This window comes from Nomascus leucogenys, chromosome 14, assembly GCF_006542625.1.
Source record: "Nomascus leucogenys isolate Asia chromosome 14, Asia_NLE_v1, whole genome shotgun sequence".
Lineage (NCBI taxonomy): Eukaryota > Metazoa > Chordata > Mammalia > Primates > Hylobatidae > Nomascus > Nomascus leucogenys.
This window is the reverse complement of record NC_044394.1, coordinates 28,706,098-28,730,225: the sequence shown is the minus strand read 5'-3', so window position 1 is coordinate 28,730,225 and position 24,128 is coordinate 28,706,098. Positions and strand designations below refer to the sequence as shown.

General features: G+C 38.7%; 1 protein-coding gene across 1 annotated transcript in view; it reads left to right on the top strand.

The window, feature by feature from the left end:
* The window catches only part of PELI1 (pellino E3 ubiquitin protein ligase 1), a 60,829-nt gene that overhangs the window by 20,559 nt on the left and 16,142 nt on the right, over positions 1-24,128 (top strand). The window lies entirely within an intron of this gene.

Here is a 24,128-nt window from a genome sequence, read left to right as displayed (position 1 = left end):
ACTTTTGCAAATTAATATGCGTTAAGGGAATCTTTTTTCTGGTCTTGGTAGTCTATCCATCTTTCTAAGAGTATAAAGAGATTTTTCTTTACTATGAAGATGTAAAGAGGAGTTAATAATTGTCATACCTTTTGTTTACACCAAACTGAATTTTTTCAAGTAAGGTTTTATATTTTGGTACACAGATATTAAAAATCATAATTGAACAGTTTTTGTGGGTTTGTTCCAGTCCACCTTCTTCTACTCCCCTCATCTCTAAGTAAACTCATACTTGATCTAATTTGTCCTTGTTCTCAATATCTAAAAATAGGAAGAACATATCTAACATCTACAGAGATTCCTTCTGATTAATTTTGTCCAGGCTAGTTTTACATAGTTTAATAAGCATCCTCCAGCTTTATATACAGTTTCTTCTTTAACATAATTGCATTCCAGACATTTTCATGCAATCCATTTTACTTGAGGAAAGAGCCACACTACTGATCTGTTCTTGATCCATTTACCCAGAGAAAAAGGAAGGGTGCAAACTCATCTTTGGTGATTCCAAGGATCCTGCCTTCCTTAGGGAAAGAGCCTTTCTCCTGGGAGAAATTAAGTCGTAATATATGCAAATACTGAGGGAGCCCACACGAGCCTCCTGTATTCATCAACATAGATTTTCACAAATAAACAATAAAAAATTACCACGACAAATGAGAATCAGTAACTAGAAAGACAACCAGGCTGTGTGTGTCTTTTGTGGCTTTCAATTTATAGCTTTCCTCATCTGTCTTGTCTTAATATATATGGCACATCTTTCTCCACCTGTAGATTGACCTCTCATCTATCAGTTAATCTGTTCTGAAAGGTAACTCTATTTGAGATGACTTCCCAAGAGTTGCAAAAGTGAATTTTATGTGTGCTATACAGCCTGTGTTTGGGGTCAGACTATTTGAATACTCCGCTCAAATTTGTCAAAAAAAGTAAGTTACCATAATGTAATAATAAACAGACTAAAACTTTAAATTTGATATAGTACATTATTTTTGTCCTAAACATTGTTTCCAGACATCTGGCACTGGTTGGTTTATTTATTTATTCATGCAATATGGAATGGTAGAAGGAACACATGCTTAAATTTAGATCCCAGCTCTAGCCACTTAGTTTCTAAACGACCTTGAACAAATTATTTAGTCTAATTTCCTCATTTGTCATAGGACAATTGTAAAGATTAACATATGAAAGTTCCTAGTACCTACTATATACATGGGTGTTTTCTTCCCCTTTCTGAAACCTAGGTTTAAAGGGTTTTCATTAACTCTAGGATAAAGTTCAGTCTCTATCCTGATTCTTAAGGCCCACTATTACAGGCACTTCTTTACCTTTCCAGATGCATCTCACTCAGCTATTAAACATTGATTCAGCACTTCCTGACAGTCACTGAGCTTACAAAGCCATGGTTCATGATTTCCACAAACTTACTTTTTATTTATCTCCTAACCAAACTCCAGGGAACCTACTGACTTACCCTTTCCTGAGAACACAATATACTTTTTACCCCTTGTCTTTTTTTATCTTCATGCGATTGTTTCTTCCGCCTAAACTGGTTTTTTTTTTTTTTTCATTTATCAAAGTCTGGTCTGTCTCTCAAGGTCCAAATCGAATACCTCTCCTTCTATGAAGCTTCCTCTTGTTCCTCTTCCTCCTAAGTAGTAACACTTTTCTTTGAAGTCTTACAGTATTTATGGTCTTTTGCGTTAATATGATATCTGTTCTGTACTGATTTAATTTACATCCTTTTTTAGTAAACATAAGTAAACAAATGTTTGGTATAGGGAGCCATACCTTTTGCATTAGTTTGAATACTCCCATAACTTCTGACCTTATAGTGAATGCTCAGTAATATTTGTTGGGTTAGTAATTGTATTGTTGGTGACTCTAGATGCACTAAATTAAAAGTAGGGAGACCCGCTGGGCACGGTGGCTCATGCCTGTAATCCCAGCATTTTGGGAGGCCAAGGCAGGCGGATCATGAGGTCAAGAGATCGTGACCATCCTGGCCAACATGATGAAATCCCATCTCTACTAAAAATACAAAAATTAGCTGGGCGTGGTGGCTCATGCCTGTAGTCCCAGCTACGTGGGAGACTGAGGCAGGAGAATCAGTTGAACCCAGGAGGCAGAGGTTGCAGTGATCCGAGATCGCGCGACTGCACTCCAGCCTGGCAACAGAGTGAGACTCCGTCTCAAAAAAAAATAGGGAGACCACAGCCCTTGATTAAGAACTGCTCCAACATCAAAGCAAATTAAACTGCAAAGCAAGCTCACAATGGTTATTAATAGAAGAAATCATTAATTAGCATTTTATGGAGAGTACACGTTGAATATCCCTTAACCAGATCCTTGGGACCAGAAGTGTTTTGGATTTTGGAATATTTGCATATATATTATGAGGTATCTTGGGGATGGGACCCATAAAATTCATTTATGTTTCATATACATCTTATACAAATAGCTTGAAGACAGTTTTATACAATATTTTTATTTTGTGCATGAAAGTTTGTGTTAAGTACTTACATGTGGAATTTTCCACTTATGATGTCATGTGTTGCTCAAAAATTTCAGATTTTGGAGCATTTTGCAGTTTCAGATTAGGGTTGTTCAACCTGTACTAATCTAGGTACTTCTATGGTGAAGGGATATCATCATCTGGTAACCTAGATATATTAGTTATTAGAAGATTTTGACTTCTAGCTATTTAACCAAATAGGACTATTAGCTAGCTAGAGGGACAGGCTAGGTAATTAATTAAAACATTAGGTATTTATATTAAATAACAGGCATTGGATTAAATACCAAATCTTGTTGGTTTAGTAATGTCCTTGTCCTCAGAGGAATCAAGTGAAACTTATTGGTCATGGGATTATATTGAACTATGTATTTGAATATTCAGCTTGCTTTGATGCTGTTGCTATGGTATAATACAAAAATCGATTTGGTCTTTCTACCATGCTGTCTTCCTGGCACAGAGTTCCTATAACGCTTAGAATTTTTTTGAGTGATAGGATGTCTTTTATTATTTATAACAACCCCCTTTCTGATCATAATAGAAAGGTAACTTAGGGTGGGGCCCTGAGATGGTCTCAGGATGGGGCTGGTCACCAGAAGGACCAAGAAATTAAGAGGGTTGGGACTTTTGTCTCACCCAGTGACCTCTGGGAAAGGGACAGAGGCCTGGAGATTGTTTTTGGATTGGTGAACACATCAAGTTGCTGGGAGGGTGGCATTCCTGGACAGGGCATGGAAGCTCCACTGCCCTACCCTACCCGCGCCCCCGCCTCCTCCACATACCTTGCCTTGTGCATCTCTTCCATTTGGCTGTTCCTGGATTGCATTCTTTTTAATAAACCAGTAAACATAAAAGAAGTGTTTTCTTGTTCTTCTGTGAGCTGTACTAGTAAATTATGGAACCTGAGGAGGAGGTTGTGGGAACCCCCAATTTATAGCTAGTTGGTCAGAAGTCAGGTGGTTTGGGACTTTGATTGGCATCTCAACTTAGGGGAGTCTTGTGGCATGAGCCCTTTAACTTGTGAGATCTGACACTAACTCCAGGTAGATAATACTGTCAGAATTGAATTGATTTGTTGGATGCCCAGTTGGTGTCAGAATTGGAGAGTTGGTGGTTGATGTTAGAGAGAACACTCATTGAACATGATGCAAGATTATCAGCAAAAACATAAACGAAAGGGCCGGGCGCTGTGGCTCACGGTTGTAATCCCAGCACTTTGGGAGGCCGAGGCGGGCGGATCACGAGGTCAGGAGATCGAGACCATGGTGAAACCCCGTCTCTACTAAAAATACAAAAAAAAAAATTAGCCGGGCGTGGTGGCAGGCGCCTGTAGTCCCAGCTACTCGGAGAGGCTGAGGCAGGAGAATGGCGTGAACCCGGGAGGCGGAGCTTGCAGTGAGCCGAGATTGCGCCACTGCACTCCAGCCTGGGCGACAGAGCAAGACTCCGTCTCAAAAAAAAAAAAAAAAAAAACATAAACGAAAAAGCACGTTTATGATTAAAGCTAGTCTGAAACAGATTATGAGATTTAAAATTCCAAACCTAAGTGTCAATTTCATAATTTCTGGTACAAAAAGCATTTCATTTGGGAAAGCTTTCAGTTTTGCTTGTGAAAATTTATCTTGTAGAATGTTCAAATGATCAGTTTCCCTCAGTTTCTCTGGCCAAGAAGTAGGAGTTAACAGTATCTAGAATTTTTAAAATTTATGTAGGTTATAAAGTTGCATAAGATCAGTAATATATTTGAGTTCCAGAGGTATGTGCCAGCTTCCAGTGAACCTTGAGTCTATAGCAGGCTTTTGTTTTTAATGTGCTAGAGCTTTATTTGCTTGCTTGCTTTGCTTTATTGAGGTATAATTTTTATACCATTTATGTAAACACTTAAAGGGTACACTTTAGTGGTTTTTAGTATAGTCTCAGAGCTGTGCAGCACAATCAATTTTAGAACATTTTCACCCAAGAAACAAATCTCATGTCATAGCCTTTAGCTATCATTCCCCAATTTCCTATTCTCTCCTCTTTCTTTCCCCTCCCAGGCAACCACTAATCTACCTTCTTTCTGTCTCTGGATTTGCCTTTTCTGGACATTTCATATAAATGGAATCATACAATATGTGATCCTTTGTGACTGACTTCTTTCACTTAGCAGAATGTTTTCCAGGTTCATCCATGTTGTAGTATATATCAATAATTCATTCCTTTTTATTGCAAAATAATACTCCATTGTATGGATATACCGCATTTTGTTTATCCGACCATTGATGGACATTTGGGTTGTTTCTACTTTGGGGCTATTATGAATATTGCTGCTGTGAACATTAATGCACAGTCTGTGTGTGGACATAGGTCTTCATTTCTCCTGGGTATATACCTAGGAATTGAATTCCTGAGTCACATGAGAACTTAATGTTTAATCTGGAGGAACTGCCAGACTGTTTTCCAAAGTAACTACACCATTTTACTTTCCCAATAGCCATGATTGAGAACTCCAGCTTTTCAACATCCTTACCAATATTTGTCATTATCTGACTTTTTGATAATAGCCATGGGTTTGAAGTGGTCATTGTGGGTTTGATTTGTATTTCTCTAATGGCTAATGAGCATCTTTTTATGTACATATTGGCTATTTGTATATCTTCTTTGGAGAAATAAATTGATCTTTTACCAAATTTTAATTTCATTTATATTTTATTGAGTTATGAGACCCCTTTAGGTATTCTAGATATAAGTCCTTAATCAGATATATGATTTGCAAATAATTTTTCCCATTATGTGGGTTACCTATGGCAGTACTTTTGATACCTAGCTTTCTTTTGTTTGTTTAAAGAGACTGCCAGGTAAACACAGCCCACAAAGTGGGAGTATGAACAGCCAATTTAGGGAGGCAGTGCTCTCTCTGGTGAGCAAAAAGAAACAAATCTCCATGGTATGCCTTTCATTAAATTTTTGTCTAATTTTCAGCTTTTTCTTTGTGGTATAAAAGTATAACAACATATAGAAAAGAGTGGAGCTAAAGTTGAACACTTGGCCATCTCCTGTAATAATACACAGTACAAGGTAGGAGTTACTTATTGGCTGACTGCTCTGTTCTTTAGTGCTTGTGTATTGCCTCCAAAATTAATGAAACAGACTCCAACATAGGAGTCCCAAGATCAGTTAGCTATCTGCACTACTTAGCCCTATGACTGTCATCAAATAACTTACCCTCTCTGAATATAGATTTTTCTCATCTATTATAAAATGAAGTTGGAAGGAAAATTGAACAAATTGCACAATATATTCTTTAAGGTTCTTTCCAGCTTTAAAATGTAATTATATAATACAGTAACAGTGATTATTTTTCTTCTTAAACCTTGTTGAAAAAATCTTAGGCCTAATGTACATTTTCTCAAAAGAATTGGAGTTAGATGGATTTGACAAGTAAAAAACTGGGCATGTGTCGATATTCAATACAAATGTACTGTAGAATAGCAAATGCCATCTGCGTGAATTTGCACTGTGGGATGGAGGAACGTGACCTAAGAGTCACCAGAGTGGAGTGGAACTAAAGGAAGAAATAATTTATGCACCTGCTGAGGGTGTGGTTAGAGGTAAAGGGACTGTGAGGAATGAGTCCTTGATTGCCTTCTTGGAAGTATTCAGAGATCATTAAAGAAGAAGGACGTTCTCAGAGGTCAGTGTGTCCAAGGGTGAAACAAAAACCTAATAAGAAAAATAGGTCTGTAAGAAAAGAAACATCTGAAAAGGACTAGAAATTGTGAGGTAAGTACACTTTTTTTTGTTCGTTTTTTTTTTCTGGAGTTATTTTTTTTTTTAAGTTTCAGAGTACTGAAAGTTTATCATTTTCCCTAAACTCAACTGAGGTAATTGCTAGAGGTTCAGACATCGTAGAGGAAAATAAGGAAGTTTAAGACTTTTGTAAGCCAAGCAGGATGTGGAAGAGTAGGGGAAAGGTCATTGAGATTCAGGTTCATTTGCCAAAGTTTGGTAACTTTGATCCCCACCAAGAACACTACTTCAGGTTTTGGTTATGTTTTGTTTTTGTATTTGACTGGCCTCCATGATGTTATTAATTAAACATCATTGTAAATAAAGCATATATGAGAAGCAAAAAGAAAGTTTTTTTTAAAAATGTAGTTTTGAAAAGAAAAGGTTAGAAATTTAATTCTAACCCTTTTTTCTTTATGAATACGATTATTTGTCCCATTATAAAAATAGGTCATTATAATACTCTTTTTTAAGACGGAGTTTTGCTCTTGTCCAGGCTGGAATGCCATGGCGCAATCTCGGCTCACTGCAACCTCCACCTCCTGGGTTCAAGCTATTCTCCTGCCTCAGCCTCCCAAGTAGCTGGGATTACAGGCATGTGCCACCACGCCTGGCTAATTTTATGTTTTTAGTGGAGACAGGGTTTCTCCATGTTGGCCAGGCTGGTCTCGAACTCCTGACCTCAGGTGATCCACCTGCCTTGGCCTTCCAAAGTGCTGGGATTACAGGCGTGGGCCATGGCACCTGGCCAGCTCATTATAATACTTAGAAAATATGGAGATTTTATCTTTAATGTCTTCTTAGAACTTTTTAAGAAAAAAAATATTTCCTCAAGAGATTATTTGATATAAACACAGATCTTCAAAGACATAAGGAATTTTATACTCTCAGTGCTCTGTTTTTAATCATTAAGATGGTAATGATGATCTAAGAACTATTGATATCTTGGTTTCCCTAGGGTTAAGCAGGAAATATACTTCCAAAGTTAAGAGAATTGGTATGTTGGTCCAAAGAATGGCAGGACCTCAGGTTTTGTTATGGAATCAAGTATAAGGCACTGAGAGTCAGCTACAACTACATTCTATTTAGTATGAGTATGAAATTTGTCATGTCCGGCTTCTTGAGCAATCTCATCGGCCCGGAATCACATGACAAGGCAGGATCATCAAATAGCAAACCCTAGAATATGCCCCGATAATTTTTGCAGGTATGTTTCCTGGACTGAACAGGTATCAACATTGGATATAAGCAGCCTACCTGCGCAGATGTATTTCGCTGTAACCTAAGTGGGCCTGCTGCCAGCACAAGGAACAAAAGAAACATTAAACAGATTTACAGAACTGCTTCAGGGGATGTGACAGTTACAGAATGCTGGGAAGCAACAGAAGTAAACTTGTAGCTGTATGATAGAGGGTGGTTCATTTTGTGCCAAGGCATTAAGTTACTAGGTACTATTACAGTGATGTTCTCTTAAAAATGATAGTCCTACTGTGAACCAGAACTATTGTCCTGTGGACACATTGTAAGAAGTCTTTGCAGATAAACTTAGCACCACCAAAAGTATTTTTACACTACTTTTTAAAAAAAAGATACAAGGTATTTATAGATGGGACTTTGAATGATTCCAATTAAGATCACCAAGGACACTTACTGACTCTCCAGTCAGGTTTTATTAGCAATGTATTATTCAGTGTAGTGTAATTGAATTAAGGCTCAAATTGTCTGGATAGCTATTTACTTAGGTGGCTGTGAACTATGGGTATCAATACTAATTTTAGGGCTCTGCTGTAATAACTAGTAACTTTTTACAGAAGGGTTGAACACTTGAGGGTTACTAAAGAACTTTAATAAAAGAATATCAAGCATCTTGACTCAAGTTGACCTTTAATGGGTGGAGATTATCGATGATTTGCATGGGCAAATTATTGAACAAGTATGAACAGCATTTACTTGTGACTTAATTTTAGTATTCTTTTAAATAATCTTAAATGTAATTAATCAGGTTCGCCTTTGGCTATTTGGAGGATTAGACTAGCTTTATGTGTAACCATTCACTATAAGAAAACACAGTTCTTTTCCTGAGACAGCATATGGGGAAATTTGGATTAGCAGGCAGTGCTTTCTAGAATGGAATTTACAAGTGGGATAATCTGAACAGCACATGTCAGTATGTAGGTGCTTTCCATAGCTATTTGATTAAGCTTGTCCAATCCCAGCTTACCTCTGGGTACTGCTGTAGTTTCTCCGTATTCATGAGCATCAAATGTATCTAATTTATTTTAAAGTTGTAAAGAATAAAGCTGGAAATAAACAAGTGTGATCAATTGAAAATGTGATTGAATGTTCACCTATTTTTATGCCTGGGATAATATACTATTTTATAACCAGACCACAAAAATCAGTTTCACTTAATAGTGCTAAAGGGGCTTCTTTCTTTACGTATGAATTGTATTGATTTTTGTTTTTTTAAAATGGAGTGTTGCTTAACAGATTGAGTACTATACTAAATCTGTAAAAATAGGTTTACTAATATGAAAAGGTGCTTTAGTATCATAGTTATACTTCTGACATTTATAGAATATTTATGTAGTTAATTCAGGCTGCTTTTTAAGAAATGGAATATCATACTTTTTCTGGAAGTACCTTACTCTATAACTTGATATTAAGCCTGTGTTAAAAATTGCTCTGTGCTTCCTCTTCCATTTCTTCCCTTTTGGGCCACAGACTTCCTTAGGGAGGAGATGAGGGAGAAGTGAATTCTCACTTCAGTCAATGGAATCTAGAATTATGTAGTGTTTACCTATTTTGCATAACATAGGCCCACCCACACACATTATGAGGTGCTTAAGTGAAAGAACCGTGGACAGCCAGCTATTCAGTGTGTGGTTCCAACTGTAACTGGCAGATGCTTTAATACGATCTGGATTTTATTTTTCCATGAGAAGGTTTTTTGTATAGCTTGTGGTGGTAACGATGAAATAGAGAGGTAGGTGTTCTGTGGCTTCATTTTAAGTGTCACATTGTCAATGCTTCAGGTTAAAGTAAGCTTGCAAAAGGAATAATTTGAAGCATAATTCATCAGATCTTTTCTATTTAACTTTTCACATTTATTTTTTCATATTCAGTTTTAGGAAGTATGTTGTATGGATTAAATTTCCTTCCATCTTAGGGAAGGAGTTAAATAAATCTCAAGCTCCAAGGCTTTTGTGTTCTTGGAGAATATTTATATTATGAATCTCATCTCTCATCAGCCTTAAAGCCTAAGAAATATCACTACAGGTGTCTATTGCCTGTTGATTATTGGCCAACAGAGAACTGAAAGCTGTTCATTTTTAATATTTTTGCAATCCAAGCTACAGTATTTAGGGCTTTAAAAAAACAAAAAACATGTTTTAGAACTTAATGTTGTTCATTGCTTACTTTTCCGTTACAAATTTGAGAATTATGTTGTTGTTCGTAGCCAGAATGGTGATGCTGTCACAGTACTTTAGTTAGCTATAGACAGCTTATTCAGAAGCATAGTTTTTCAGCCATAAATCTTTTCCCAAGATCTTCTCAAGAAAGAGATCTGGACCTTTGAGACAACTACAATTTAATATTTAAATATTATCATAAGGTGGGAAAAATTATGAAGAATTTGTTAAAAATATTGACAGTCACGCTTTATAGAGATTTTAAGTAATGTTTCTACCTGAATATTCTATTCTGTTTGTTCTTCCTCTGATATGGTTGGAAGAGATTTAATAATTTTAGGTCTGATTATTGATTACGGGCCTCTTTCTGCTAAAAAATGAATACTTACTTGTTAGTTTCCCAGCAGTGTTCTTTTTTGAAACATTTTATTTTCACCAGAAGAAAAAATATAATTGAACTTTTTTTCTTTCTATTGGAAATTCATGAAAAGCTTAATCTGATTTCTAGAATACAGACATGCTGCTCAGTAATGTATGATTGTTTTGGATCCAGTTTTCTAATCTGTTTGTGAGAAGGTAATAATCATTCTCTTGTGTAGGTATAAAATGGATGTTAAGTTAGTGACAAGACAAGTTGTAATTTTGGGGAGAAAGTTGATCATCATAATTTACCTAATTGGGGTATTTTTAATGTGCTAACATAACAATAATCAAGAGCAGATAAAGAGGGAATTCATAGAAATATCCCAGCTGTGTGTATTTATTGTTTTCTTAATGAAAAGGGTTAAATAGGAATATCATACTGAGTGATTTAAAATATTCACTCTGTTTAAACAAACAAAAGGGCCGGGCACGGTGGCTCACACCTGTAATCCTGGCACTTTGGGAGGCCGAGTTGGGCAGATCACGAGGTCAGGAGATTGAGACCATTCTGGCTAACATGGTGAAACCCCGTCTCTACTAAAAATACAAAAAATTAGCCGGGCGTGGTGGCGGGCGCCTGTAGTCCCAGCTACTCAGGAGCTGAGGCAGGAGAATCACTTGAACCCGGGAGGCGGAGGTTGCCGTGAGCTGAGATCGCTCCACTCCACTCCAGCCTGGGTGACAGAGCAGCACTCCATCTCAAAAAAAAAATTATTGGGTAAACATTATGATTTGGTTAAAGAAAGATTAGATGCTACTTTTGAAAACTTTTCGTGAGCCAAAGAGAAAATTAGAACTCTCATAAGATGAAATTTTTTTCATTAGAGTAGTAATTGTCATCTTTTAATAATGATTTCTATTAGTAGTCGACTTTACTACAATATTGGAGACTTATTTGTAATTTGAATTTTCAACTACGTTTTTCTGTTTTCATCCCTTTTGAATGGAGCTTATAATGGAATTTCGAAACTAAAAGACTTAAAGTTAGCTTCTCTAAAAGAATAGAGAATATATGCTCTATTTAGGTGTTTGATTTAGATGTAGTTTCCCCCCCCCATGGAGAATCAAACATTGATACAGCATTCTACCTTGAAACTAACTGCAATGTTTTTTGAAGTCTTTGATTGTATTTCCAGGTCTATTATATATTAAGAGTGGTAAAAAAAAAAAAAAATAGAACTTTCTTCATGGTATCAAAAGTTATCTACAAAGAACAGATTATAAACATTTCTTAAGATACTGAGAAATACGAATCTCTGAGAAAATAATTAAATATTAAGTGATGGAGCAGCATCACCATAAATCAATCAAGTATTTATTAAGACCAACTTTGTATGCCTGACTAAATACATAGTAGGTATTTAATAAATGCTTGATTTTTTTAAATAATTTTAAGATACCCGAAAGTCTTTGACTTGTAGTCATTTGAAATTTTGCTGAGGCACAAGTTGAGTCCTGTGCTATGAGGTTGGTTTATTTAAAAAAAAAAAAAAAAGTGTATTTAGTGAGTGAACCAAACTAAATTTCATTCAGTCCTCACAACAAATCCTATGAGGTGTGGGAAGCATTGCCATCATTTTATGGGATGAGAAAATCATGTGCTACAGAGCTGGTTTGTAAATCTGAGAATTTGTGAAGGACCCTCCTGACTATCAAGGGCCCAAGTTCTCAGCTGGCCGTAAGTACAGTCATGGCTTAGTCCTTCATGAGTGTCTCTTCTAGTTTAAAGAAAACACAATAATAATGAAATAATTAGTGATAATTCAATAAAATGTCTGACTTTCTGGCTTTTCAAGATTTATATTTTTTTTAAAGCTTTTTAAATGAAATGTGTCAGAATTACCCAGGGCTGCTTCTTGTTCTTTATTCTTCCTCCTCCCAGCCCTCATTCCTCTTCCCTTTCATAAACTCTTAAGAGAATGATTGGCTGGGCACGGTGGCTCACGCCTGTAATCCCAGCACTTTGGGAGGCCGAGTTGGGCAGATCACGAGGTCAGGAGATCGAGACCATCCTGGCTAACACGGTGAAACCGTCTCTACTAAAAATACAAAAAATTAGCCAGGCGTGGTGGTGGGTGCCTGTAGTCCCAGCCACTTGGGAGGCTGAGGCAGGAGAATGGTGTGAACCCAGGAGGCAGAGCTTGCAGTGAGCCGAGATCACACCACTGCACTCCAGCCTCGGCGACAGAGCGAGACTCCATCTCAAAAAAAAAAAAAAAGAGTACGATTGATGTGGGTAGGTGGCAGAACTGAAATAAGTTCAAATACTCTTAAAGATGTTGGTATATAGTATTAACTCAGAAGCTATAATATAATTGCCTATATAAAGTGTTTTCTAATAAAACCACCAAGAGCATTCAATAGTAAAATTGCCCCTTATATGTCACAAGTGTTTTTTGTTTTTATTTTTAAGAAAACACCATGAAGTATGGTTCTGCCAAATTCTTGCCAGTGTGTGGCTAGGTCACTTGGGTTAGGTATCACTCAGTCCAGTGGGTGGTCACACTTGTGTAGTACCAATTGTCCCTGACAGTTTTCACATCAGAGAAAGGACATGAGACCTGGCAAGCACTATGACTTGGCAGGGCCAGTACAGCATGGAACTCTCATACCTTTAAGTTGGGAGAAGGCTGACTGCACTCCAGTCTGGGTGACAGAGGGAGATTCTGTCTCAGGAAGAAAAAAAAAAAAGTATACCTTAATAAAAAATAATTGATTGCTTAAAAAATATGCTAACAATCATCTGAGCTTTCAGCAAATTGTAATCTTTGCTAGCTGCCAACTGATCAGGGTGGTGGTTGCCAAAGGTTGGGATGCCCGTGGCAGTTTCTTAAAATAAGACAACAGTGAAGTTTCCCACATTGATTTCTTCCTTTCACAAAAGATTCTCTGTAGCATGCAATGCTGTTTCATAGCATTTTACCTACAGTAGAACTTCTTTCAAAATTGGAGTCAATCCTCCCAAACCCTGCTACTGCTTTATCAACTAAGTTTATGTAATATTCTAAATCCTTTGTTGTCATTTCGAAATTGTTCACAGCATCTTCATCAGGAGTAGATTCCATATAAGGAAACATTAATCTCCTTGTACATTTCCATTAGAGCTTTTGGGTGACTAGGTACATTGTCAATGAGCAGTAATATTTTAAAAGGAATCTTTTCCTGAGCAGTAGTTCTCAACAGTGGGCTTAAAATACTTAGTACACCATGTTGTAAACAGATGTGCTGTCATCCAGATTTTGTTGTTTCCTTTATAGAGGACAGGCAGAGTAGATTTAGTATCATTCGTTAGGGACCTAGGACTTTCAGAATGGTAAATAAGCATTGGCGTCAACTTAAAGTAACCAGCTACGTTAGCTCCGAACAAGAGAGTCAGCCCATCCTTTGGAAGTTTGAAACCAGGAATGGACTTCTCTCTAGCTATTGTGTCCGGAATTGGTGGGTTCTTGGTCTCACTGACTTCAAGAATGAAGCCCCGGACCCTTGCGGTGAGTGTTACAGCTCTTAAGCTGGCGCGTCTGGAGTTTATTCCTTCTGATGTTCGGATGTGTTCGGAGTTTATTCCTTCTGGTGGGTCCGTGGTCTCACTGGCTCAGGAGTGAAGCTGGAGACCTTCGCGGTGAGTGTTACAGTTCTTAAGGTGGCGCGTCTGGAGTTGTTCGTTCCTCCCGGTGGGCTCGTGGTCTCGCTGGCTTCAGGAGTGAAGCTGCAGACTTTCGCGGTGAGTGTTACAGCTCATAAGAGCAGTGTGGACCCAAAGAGTGAGCAGTAGCAAGATTTATTGCAAAGAGCAAAAGAACAAAGCAACCCGAGCGGGTTGCCGCTGCTGTCTCGGGCAGCCTGCTTTTATTCTCTTATCTGGCCCCACCCACGTCCTGCTGATTGGTAGAGCCAAGTGGTCTGTTCTGACAGGGCACTGATTGGTGCGTTTACCATCCCTGAGCTAGACATAAAAGTTCTCCACGTCCCCATCAGATCAGTTAGATACAGAGTATTGACACAAAGGTTCTCCAAGGCCCCACCAGAGCAGCTAGATACAGAGTGTCAATTGGTGCACTCACAGACCCTGAGCTAGACACAGGGTGCTGATTGGTGTATTTGCAAACCTTGAGCTAGATACAGAGTGCCGATTGGTGTATTTACAATCCTTGAGCTAGACATAAAGGTTCTCCAAGGCCCCACCAGAGCAGCTAGATACAGAGTGTCGATTGGTGCACTCACAAACCCTGAGCTAGACACAGGGTGCTGATTGGTGTATTTACAATCCCTGAGCTAGACATAAAGGTTCTCCACATCTCCACCAGACTCAGGAGCCCAGCTGGCTTCACCCAGTGGATCCTGCACCAGGGCTGCAGGTGGAGCTGCCTGCCAGTTCTGCGCCATGTGCTCGCACACCTCAGCCCTTGGGTCGTTGATGGGACTGGGCGCCATGGAGCAGGGGGTGGCGCTCGTCGGGGAGGCTCAGGCCGCACAGGAGCCCATGGAGGGGGTGGGAGGCTCAGGCATGGTGGGCTGCAGGTCCTGAGCCCTGCCCCGCGGGAAGGCAGCTAAGGTCCAGTGAGAAATCAAGCGCAATGCTGGTGGGTCAGCACTGCTGGGGGACCCAGTACACCCTCTGCAGCCACTGGCCTGGGTGCTAAGCCCCTCATTGTGCGGGGCCGGCAGGGCCGGCCGGCTGCTCTGAGCAGGGGGCCTGCCAAGCCCACGCCCACCTGGAACTCCAGCTGGCCCGCAAGCGCCGCGCGCAGCCCCGGTTCCCGCTCGCGCCTCTCCGTCCACACCTCCCTGCGAGCTGAGGGAGCCAGCTCCTGCCTCGGCAAGCCCAGAAAGGGGCTCCCACAGTGCAGCGGTGGGCTGAAGGGCTCCTCAAGTGCCGCCAAAGTGGGAGCCCAGGCAGAGGAGGCGCCGAGAGCAAGCGAGGGCTGTGAAGACTGCCAGCACGCTGTCACCTCTCACTATGAAATGCCATCCTAGATGGCATCTTCTTCAATAGAAGGAAGGCTATTGTCAACGTTGAAAATATCTTGTTTAGTGTAGCTGTCTTCATCAATGACCTTAGCTAGTATATCTTCTGGATAACTTGCTTCAGCTTCTCCATCAGCACTTGCTCTTTTACCTTGCACTTTTGTGTTGTGGAGAGGTGACTTCTTTCCTTAAACTTCATGAACCAACCTTTGCTAGCTTCAGTCTCTTCTTCTGCAGCTTTCTCACCTCTCTCAGCCTTCATAGAATTGAAGAGAGTTAGGGCCTTGCTGGATTAAGCTTTGGCTTAAGGGAATGTTGTGGCTGGTTTGATCTTCTATCCAGACCACTAAAACTTTCCTCATATCAGTTATAAGGCTGTTTCATTTTCTTATCATTCATGTGTTCACTGGAGTAGCACTTTTAATTTCCTTCAAGACTCTTCCTTTGCATTCACAGCTTGGCTAACTGGCAGAAGAGGCCTAGCGTTCAGCCTGTCTGAACTTTCAATGTGCCTTGCTCAGTAAGCTTAATCATTTCTAGCTTTTGATTTAAGGGGAGAGACTTGCAACTCTTCCTTTCCCTTAAACAGTTAGAGGCCACTGTAGGAGTATTAATTGGCATAATTGCAATATTGTGTCCCAGGAAATAGAGAGGCTTAAGGAGAGTGAGCAAGATGGGAGAAACAGTAGAGCAGTCAAAACCCACTCAGCATTTATCAGTTAAGTTTACCACCTTATATGGACACAATTCAGGGCACCCCCAAACAGTTACAACAGTAACATCAGAGATCACCGATCACAGACCACCATAACAGATACAATAATAATAATGAAAAAAGTTTGAAATATTGTGAGAATTACCAGAATGTGACACAGACATGAAGTGAGCACATGCTGTCAGAAACTTGGCACCAATAGACTTGCCCACGCAGGGTTGCCACAAACTTTGAATTTGTAAAAAACACAGTATCTGCGAAGCACAATAAAATAAAGCAAAGTGCAATAAAACCAGATGTGCCTGTACTTTAAAACTCAATTGTTTCAGCAATTCCAGAGTGCTGATTTGTAACCTTAGTTTTATTATCTGTAAAATGTGGGTTATAATAGTTCCTATCTCGTAAGGTTGTCCCAGAGATTAAATCACTTAATACATGTAAAGTGCTTAGAACAGTGCTTGGCACAGAGACTGAATTCAGTGTTAGCCATTATGAAAAGGGACTACCAGTGTGGGATGCTGACTTTAGAAAATGATAGGATTTCCCTTGAATATCCTTTTATCTCATGTTTTTGTTCCAAATAACTGCCAAATCCCACTGAATTTGCTGCTTTATGCAGAATTTTATTTGGGACTTTAATGGTTAAACCTAGAGGACTTTCTAGTCTTGCTTTGTGAGGAGCATTTTGTCCTTTTAGGAACTTTGGTAATCTAAAATTGTTGAATACAAGCTAAGAATGGGCAGAGACAGTAGAACTGTTTGGGTTCTTAGTTGTGTGTTTAAAAATATATTTTCTAGGTGTGGGAAATTAAGTGATTATTTGTGGGTAAGGTTGCAAGACTATATAAACAGCTGTCCTTCCACAATCAGGGAGCACGTGACCCTGTCCCTGAACTGTCTGGACTCACTTCTAATGTGTATGTTTTTCTTCCTGGTAGTACCAGGAATTTACCTTTGTGAAATACCCTGATTTTCCACCCTGAGGTTCCTTTCTGTCCTCATTTTTAAAATAAGCACACAAAGTCCACTTTATTTACTGAAATATTTGTTGTTGGTCACTACCAGGAAATGGTTGACAGATACAATGAACATTGAGGAAGTGACAAAGGTTCAAATAATCTCAGAAAGCACTAGTCATAGTTGAATAGTTGTTACTAATCTATGCTGAAGTATAACTTTCTTAGGGTTTATTTTACATGTGAATACGTTCTAGTCTTCTAAATGGTCCTATAATAGGGTCTTTTAGTCTGTTTAGGAATTAGCCCCATTCTACCTTGTCTGGGGTGTGGAGTAATGACATCAGAAAACCTGGACCACCTTACCTCTGGTAGCTTCAGTTTCTCCATTTATAAAATGGGGATAAATGATTGTACTTTATAGTTGTAATAGAAACTAAATGGGGTAATGTATGTTGAGTTAACATGTGGATCTCAGTCCTAGCTCTGCCAGAGTTCTTTGGCCTTCAGTCACTGGGCTTTTCTGACCTACTCAGTTCCCTTATCTGGAAAATAGAGTTCAGACTTTCCTACCCAATTCACAGGGCTATTATGGGGGTCAAATAAAATAATCTTTACGTGAAAGCATTTGGCTAATTACCATTCTATGCAAGTTCAAGATAGACCTTACCCCAAGGTTGATTCAAATTGACACCGTCTGCTGACCTAAAAGAATTCTCCCATGCTTGCCAAAACCTGCTTTTAATTTTTCTAAATATGGGCCCCTTAGTCCAGAAGATACTTATCTAGCCTCCAAAGATTTGCCTTTCTCTAAACAGCAGGCTACCCAGCACTAGCCTTAGAGCTACTTCCGTGGCCACTCTAGCTCTAGTCGCTTTCCTTCAATCATTTGAGAGAGGTAGCCACAATATTAAAATATTTTAAATGCACAGAAACATTAATAATTAATTGCCATCAAGGCAAGATTCTCATTCTCACTCTCAGCCCCTCTTATCAATTCTAGTAAAATACTGAAACTACACCCACCTTCAAAGCCACGGCCTTTACTAACACAAGTCTTAGTATAAATAACCTTTTATTATCAGTATCAGTATAATGTTAGTAAGCAAACATTAAGTACTTTACTGTGTGCCAAGAAGTATGCCCAAGAAAGGGGAAATTTCCATCCAAAGAACAAAGTATGTTGTCTTGAGGATTAGAGCAGTGGTTCTCACAACGTAGGGGAATGAGTAGTGGGGAGATAGGAAGTTGAGGCATTTTTAAAGTCACAACTAGAATGTTCTACTGGCAGCTAGGTAGAACAGAAAGGCCAGAGATACTGCTGAACCCCCTACAGTGCACAGGCCAGTACCCCACAATATCAAAATATCAGTAATGCCCAAGTTGAGAAGCCCCAGTTTAAAGGAACAAATACTGTCCCTAGGAAAGATGTTAACTCCTTTTCCATCAGGATGAAATAAGTTATCCCTGTAGGTGATAGACTATCAGCATGCTATTTGGCTTCTCTAAGAGAGGAGGGTGGGAATTTGCACAGGTGGTGTCCTGTATCTTGGGAAGGGGAACATAGACTTCACTTCCTCCACTGCTGTGTTGAGAAGCTAAAAGACACTAGCAGAAAGTAGTAACCTCCAACTACTACTGCACACCATTATTTCTCCTTTTATTTAAAAATGCTGCGTGCTACTCCTGCTGGTTGCAAAAGAATGAAGAAGGTGATTAAATTTTCACTCTTATCAAGAAACTGCTATGAATTAAACTCCAGTCATCAGCTGAATTGGTTTCATAAAATGGTTCCACCGCAAACATACAAAAGCAGTTCTTTCTGTTTGAGTCATCCTTTTGAAATCAGCCACAAGGAAACTCTAGTATAGGTGGAAATCTGTTTTATCTGAGATAATATATGCAGTCCACATTGTTTTTCATCATAAAGAAATGTTATAACATTTTCATGTTTTAAAACATTTTCCTTTTTTTCTCAGTACCCCATTATGCCTACCCACTTGCCCACTAAAATAGAAGTGCTCAGAAGATTGTGTAAACAATCTGCATAAGATTTGTTTTGTCTCTTGCTTAGTATTTGTTTTGCTTTTTTTTTTAGGGCAGGAATTTTGTACTTGTGTTTAGTAGGTAGTAAGCAAAAGGCTGTGTGTGATGTAAATAATGAAAGAAAACATTTGTTATGTTGAGAGACAAAGATTGATTTCTCAGTTTTTCTTCTTTAGGTGAAACTGACAGATATCATAGAAAGTCTTTCCTTTGGGAAGATTTGATATGAAAATAATTGTATTTCACTGGCCCTTAAAGAAGAAATGATTAGAATGTTTAACAGTCAAATTAATAATACTGTTCCTAATAAATATATATTTTATGAGTAACTTTTCATGTTCTCTCAGCCCACAAAGAAAATAACACTATTCCAGAATATATTTATTTAAAAAAAATTTTTTTTAACTCTGGAAGTTTAGTTCCTGCTAATGAGAGCAACATGCTTTCGAGTATCAAGCGAAGTTTCAAAGTAATAGATAAAACAGAGGACAGTTTTATTAGGAAGATTTTCTCTAGCATTTCTTCTAGTCTTCAGTAGAATTAGTGGTGCTATTTCATGTTCTTGGTGCTAGATAACATTGGGATAGGGCTGAATACATGAGGTCAAACTAACTTAATTGAAGACCAACAAATGGAGCCAGTAATTGAGACACTTGGATGTTTTTTATGTACATGCTCATTTAAAGTTCTGAAGTACATGACTTCAGGAATTTTTTTTTTTTTTTTTTTTTGGAGACAGAGTTTCTCTCCGTCACCCAGGCTGGAGGATCAGAGCTCACTGCAGCCTCGAGCTCCTGGGCCCGAGTGATCCTCCCACCTCAGCTTTCTGAGTAGCTGGGGCTATAGGTGCATGCCATGACATTTGGCTAATTTTTTCTGTTTTTACTTTTTTTTTTTTCTTTTGTAGAGACAGGAGTTGTGCAGGCTGGTCTTGAACTCCTGGCCTCAAGTGATCCTCTCACCTTGGCCTCCCAAACTGCTGGGATTACGGGCATAAGCCACCATGCCCAGCCTAGGAATTCATTTTGAAGAATTCTTTTACTCAGATTTTAAAATATAGAGAGAATATATAAAGAGAGTGAGTAGGAAAGCACTGTCTAGGTACTGGGCTTTGTTAAAGAGTATAAACCTTTGGGAAGATCATGAATCTTTTTTCAGAGAACACATAAAAAAAAGTTCCAGGAAGAATAGCTGTCATAGCACATTTTATTTGCAGTTTAATAATGCCAGTTGTATATTGATTGATTATATGCCATTTTTAAATTTTAAAAACTTTATCTTGGGTCATTTATGTATATAAATAACTGGTACTACAAAAGTGTCTTATTTTGGGTTTTAGATTATCAAATACAGAAGTAGAAGCCAAGATTGAATGTGTTCCTGTGATTGAAACTTTGATGTCACTGATAAAATATCCCCAGATAAGGCCTTCTAAGGGATCTAAGCAGAGTAAGAATATGTCTGATTGGAAATAACATTGTTTTTCTTGGCTAATTTGACCAAGGGCTCTAGAAAGTATATGGAGGGTATATGCCAGCTCTACTCTTGGTTTTTAGTTTCTTGTCTAAGCAAAAAAATTGTTCCTTTTGCTATAGAGGCAGTAGAACTAAATCTATAGTGTTAGGCATGTTACTTGTAAATTCTTATGTCAGGACCAGATGGTCACTTATATTTTTTCCAGCTCCCAAATTCCCTTTATTCTAGTTTAGTCCCATCATTTTCAGAGATGAGGAAACAGATTGCTTTGTTCAAAGACAGCTAGAACTGGAATACAGGCTAATACTTGCCAGCCATGTGATATACTAATGTCAGCCAAATATGGGCATTTACACTTTCAGATGTTTGCCATATCTGTGCACTTACTAATTCTATTTAAAACAATTTAAATTGACTCCTTTAAATGAATAAGCTTATTTTAAAGGAAATTTTTTGCTACTATAAATAGAAAACCATTATATCCTTTAAATAGTAACTCTAAATAGGAATTCAAAACAAAGCAACATTATTAAAATTTAATTTAATTTAAAATTAATTTAAATTTAATTGTTATTAAATTTTTAATTATTTTTGTTCTTGGTCAGAAATGTGTCAAAGCATTGTTTTCATGTTTGATGTCAGTTCCTTAATTGTCTAAACAGAAAAAGCACAGCTAATGCCTCTAGTTAAGCTTCTGTGTAACTTTTTAAAATGAAATGCTTCTTAGAGGGGAAATGAGAGGGCATGAATACATGTTTATACACTGAAGTATGATTTCATGTATATCAGAAGATCTTATTATATGGAACCAAAATTATTCTTTGGTTGATTTAATTGTTGTTGAAACTTCAGTTTTTACATTGAAGGTTTTAGTTAGCTTAGCATAAGTTTTTTTTTCTAAATAAGGAATCTGATTGCCTCACAACTCAAATGTATCACAATTATGGTGAAATAGCAATATATTGGTTTCTGTAACCTTTTAAATACTGTAATGAATTAAAATCTCTTCAGCAAAAGCAAATATATCTAGGGTGACGAGAGGTGTTTTTAGTGTATTTGAATGATGGAAATGTTTTTCTTAAAATATTTCTGAAGCATTTTTAAAATAATTTTTTGAATGTATTGATGATAGTAGTTGTGTGTTAGTGTGAATGACTGGTCTAAATGTGTATGTCACTTCCAAGGGATTAGTAGGGGTCAGGATGATTTGTTTTATTCATTGTCTTTTCCTTTGACATGTTCTTATTCATTGGGCTACATACATTCCCTGTTGCCTTTTCACCAAAAGTGCCACTGCACAGGCCGTATTTCACTGTACTGTAGAAAAAGACAAGTAGACCTTTTTCATTCGTGAGATTCCTATGAAACCTGTTGGTGGAGGTATAAAATGAGGAGACTTTTATGGGCTAGCTAGTAGGAGTTTTGCTGTGAAACCTTTGTAACAGATCTATCAGGAACTAGGGAGAGAAATAAATACAGGAAATACTTGATCCCATTAAACTGAGGATGAAATAGACATGATAATATTTTGGGGATTATTTGTTGTAGTGATTTTTCCGGCTGATCAGAAGTGTTAATTTTTTGTTATACTTGTGTCAAATTTATATACATATATATATTTTGAGATGGAGTCTTGCTCTGTCACCCAGGCTGGAGTGCAGTGGTGCGATCTGGGCTCACTGCAACCTCTGTCTCCAGGTTCAAGTGATCCTCCTGCCTCAGCCTCCTGAGTAGCTGGGACTACAGGCACACGCCACCATGCTCTGCTAATTTTTGTATTCTCAGTGGAGATGGGGTTTCACCATGTTGGCCAGGCTGGTCTTGCACTCCTGACCTCAAGTGATCTTCCCACCTTGGCCTTTCTGAACTATTTTCTTTACACACATTTGGAACTACATCTAACTGTATTATAGTTTTCACTTTCACCATCAGACAAAATTTAGAAAATTCAAGAGAAGGAAAGTTTATTGTATTTACTCATATTTTTGCTACCATGTTTTTACATCTTCTCTGATATTTTAAGGTTCTTTTATTTATTTATTTTCTGTTTAGTTGATTTCCTCTAGCCATTCTTTATTTATAGTGGATCTGCTGGTAACAAATTCTCTCAATTTTTCCTCATCTGAGAATGTCTTGACTTCCCTTCCATTTTTGTCAGCATCTGAAAAATATTATGCCACTATCTTCTGGGTTCTATGGTTTCTGATGAGAATTCCACTGTCAGTCTAATTGTTTTTCTCCTATAAATGCAGTGTTCTCTCTCTCTCTGCTTCCAGGATATTTTCTTTTTTTTTGTTTTTCCTTTTTTTTTTTTCTTGAGACGGAGTCTCACTCTGTCTCCCAGGCTGGAGTGCAGTGGCGTGATTTTGGCTCACTGCAACCTCCGCCTCCTGGGTTCAAGCGATTACTCCTGCTTTAGCCTCCCAAGTAGCTGGGACTACAAGGCACACCACCACGCCTGGCTAATTTTTGTATTTTTAGTAGAGACGGGGTTTCACCACGTTGCCCAAGCTGGTCTCGAACTCCTGACCTCAAGTGATCCGCCCACCTCAGCCTCCCAAAGTGCTGGAATTACCAGCGTGAGCCACTGCGCCCAGCCTCTTTAAGTACTTTTTCAGCTTTACTCTTTCTTCTGTCTTTTTGACATGTGTGTCCAGTGACACACGTTAGATTTTGCTGTAGTCTCACGGGTCCATAAGGTTCTGTTTTTTGTTTCATTTTGTTTTTCCTATTTTCTCTCTATTGTTCAGATAGAGTAATTTCCACGGTTCAGTTCTATCATAGCTGCTTTTAAATCTTTGTCAGGTAATTCTGTCATCTAAGTTTTGGCACCTGCTTGATTATCTTTTGCATTATTTTTGTTTTTGTTTTGAGATGGAGTTTGGCTCTTGTTGCCCAGGCTGGAGTGCAGTGGCGCGATCTCAGCTCACTGCAACCTCCACCTCCCGGGTTCAAGTGATTCTCCTGCCTCAGCCTCCTGAGTAGCTGGGATTACAGGCATGTGCCACCACGCCCGGCTAATTTTGTATTTTTAGTAGAGACGAGGTTTCTCCATGTTGGTCAGGCTGGTCTCAAACTCCCAACCTCAAGTGATCCTCCTGCCTCGACCTTCCAAAGTGCTGGGATTACAGGCGTGAACCACTGCACCCAGCCTATCTTTTGCATTGTTTTAAATCTTGTTCTTGCTAGGATGAGTGATTTTCTGTTAAAACTAGATATTTTCATGTTGTGTTCCTAGACTTTATATATCATCTAACCCTTCTGTTTCCACTGGCTTTTATTGACACTGCTTTGGCAAGGTCATAGGGGGTGCCTCATTACTGCCAGGTGGACATAGAAGTCAAGGATCCCTACTCAGCCTCTACTGACGCCTCAGGAAGAGGATCCTTCTTGCTATTGCTGGGTGGGGGTGGAAGTCTAGCTGACACCACTGAGGTAGGTGTTGGGGCATGCCCAGCCATCAGGGTGAAAGTCCTGGCTCCCTAGTTGGCCTACTTTGACATTGCCCCAATAGGGCATTGGAGCTCCTCACTATAGTTGATGAGCTGGAAGTCAAGGCTCGTCACTTAGTTTTTGTTGGTGTGGGTGGTGATGGGGGCAAAACTGTTTTCTGGGTTTGGCTGGAGTGGAGCAGTTACTGTCAAAAGTTTTCTGTCTTGCCAGGCTGTCCCTTTCTTGTTTCTTTGGCTAGAGAGAGCAAGCTTTTGTTGTGGCTCTTTTTGTCTGTGCCAGTTGGCATTTCCAGGTTGCTGCCTTCTTTAGCTCCAAGTCTGGGATATATTAGGCAAAAAGAAAACCCAGAGAATTTACACCACCAT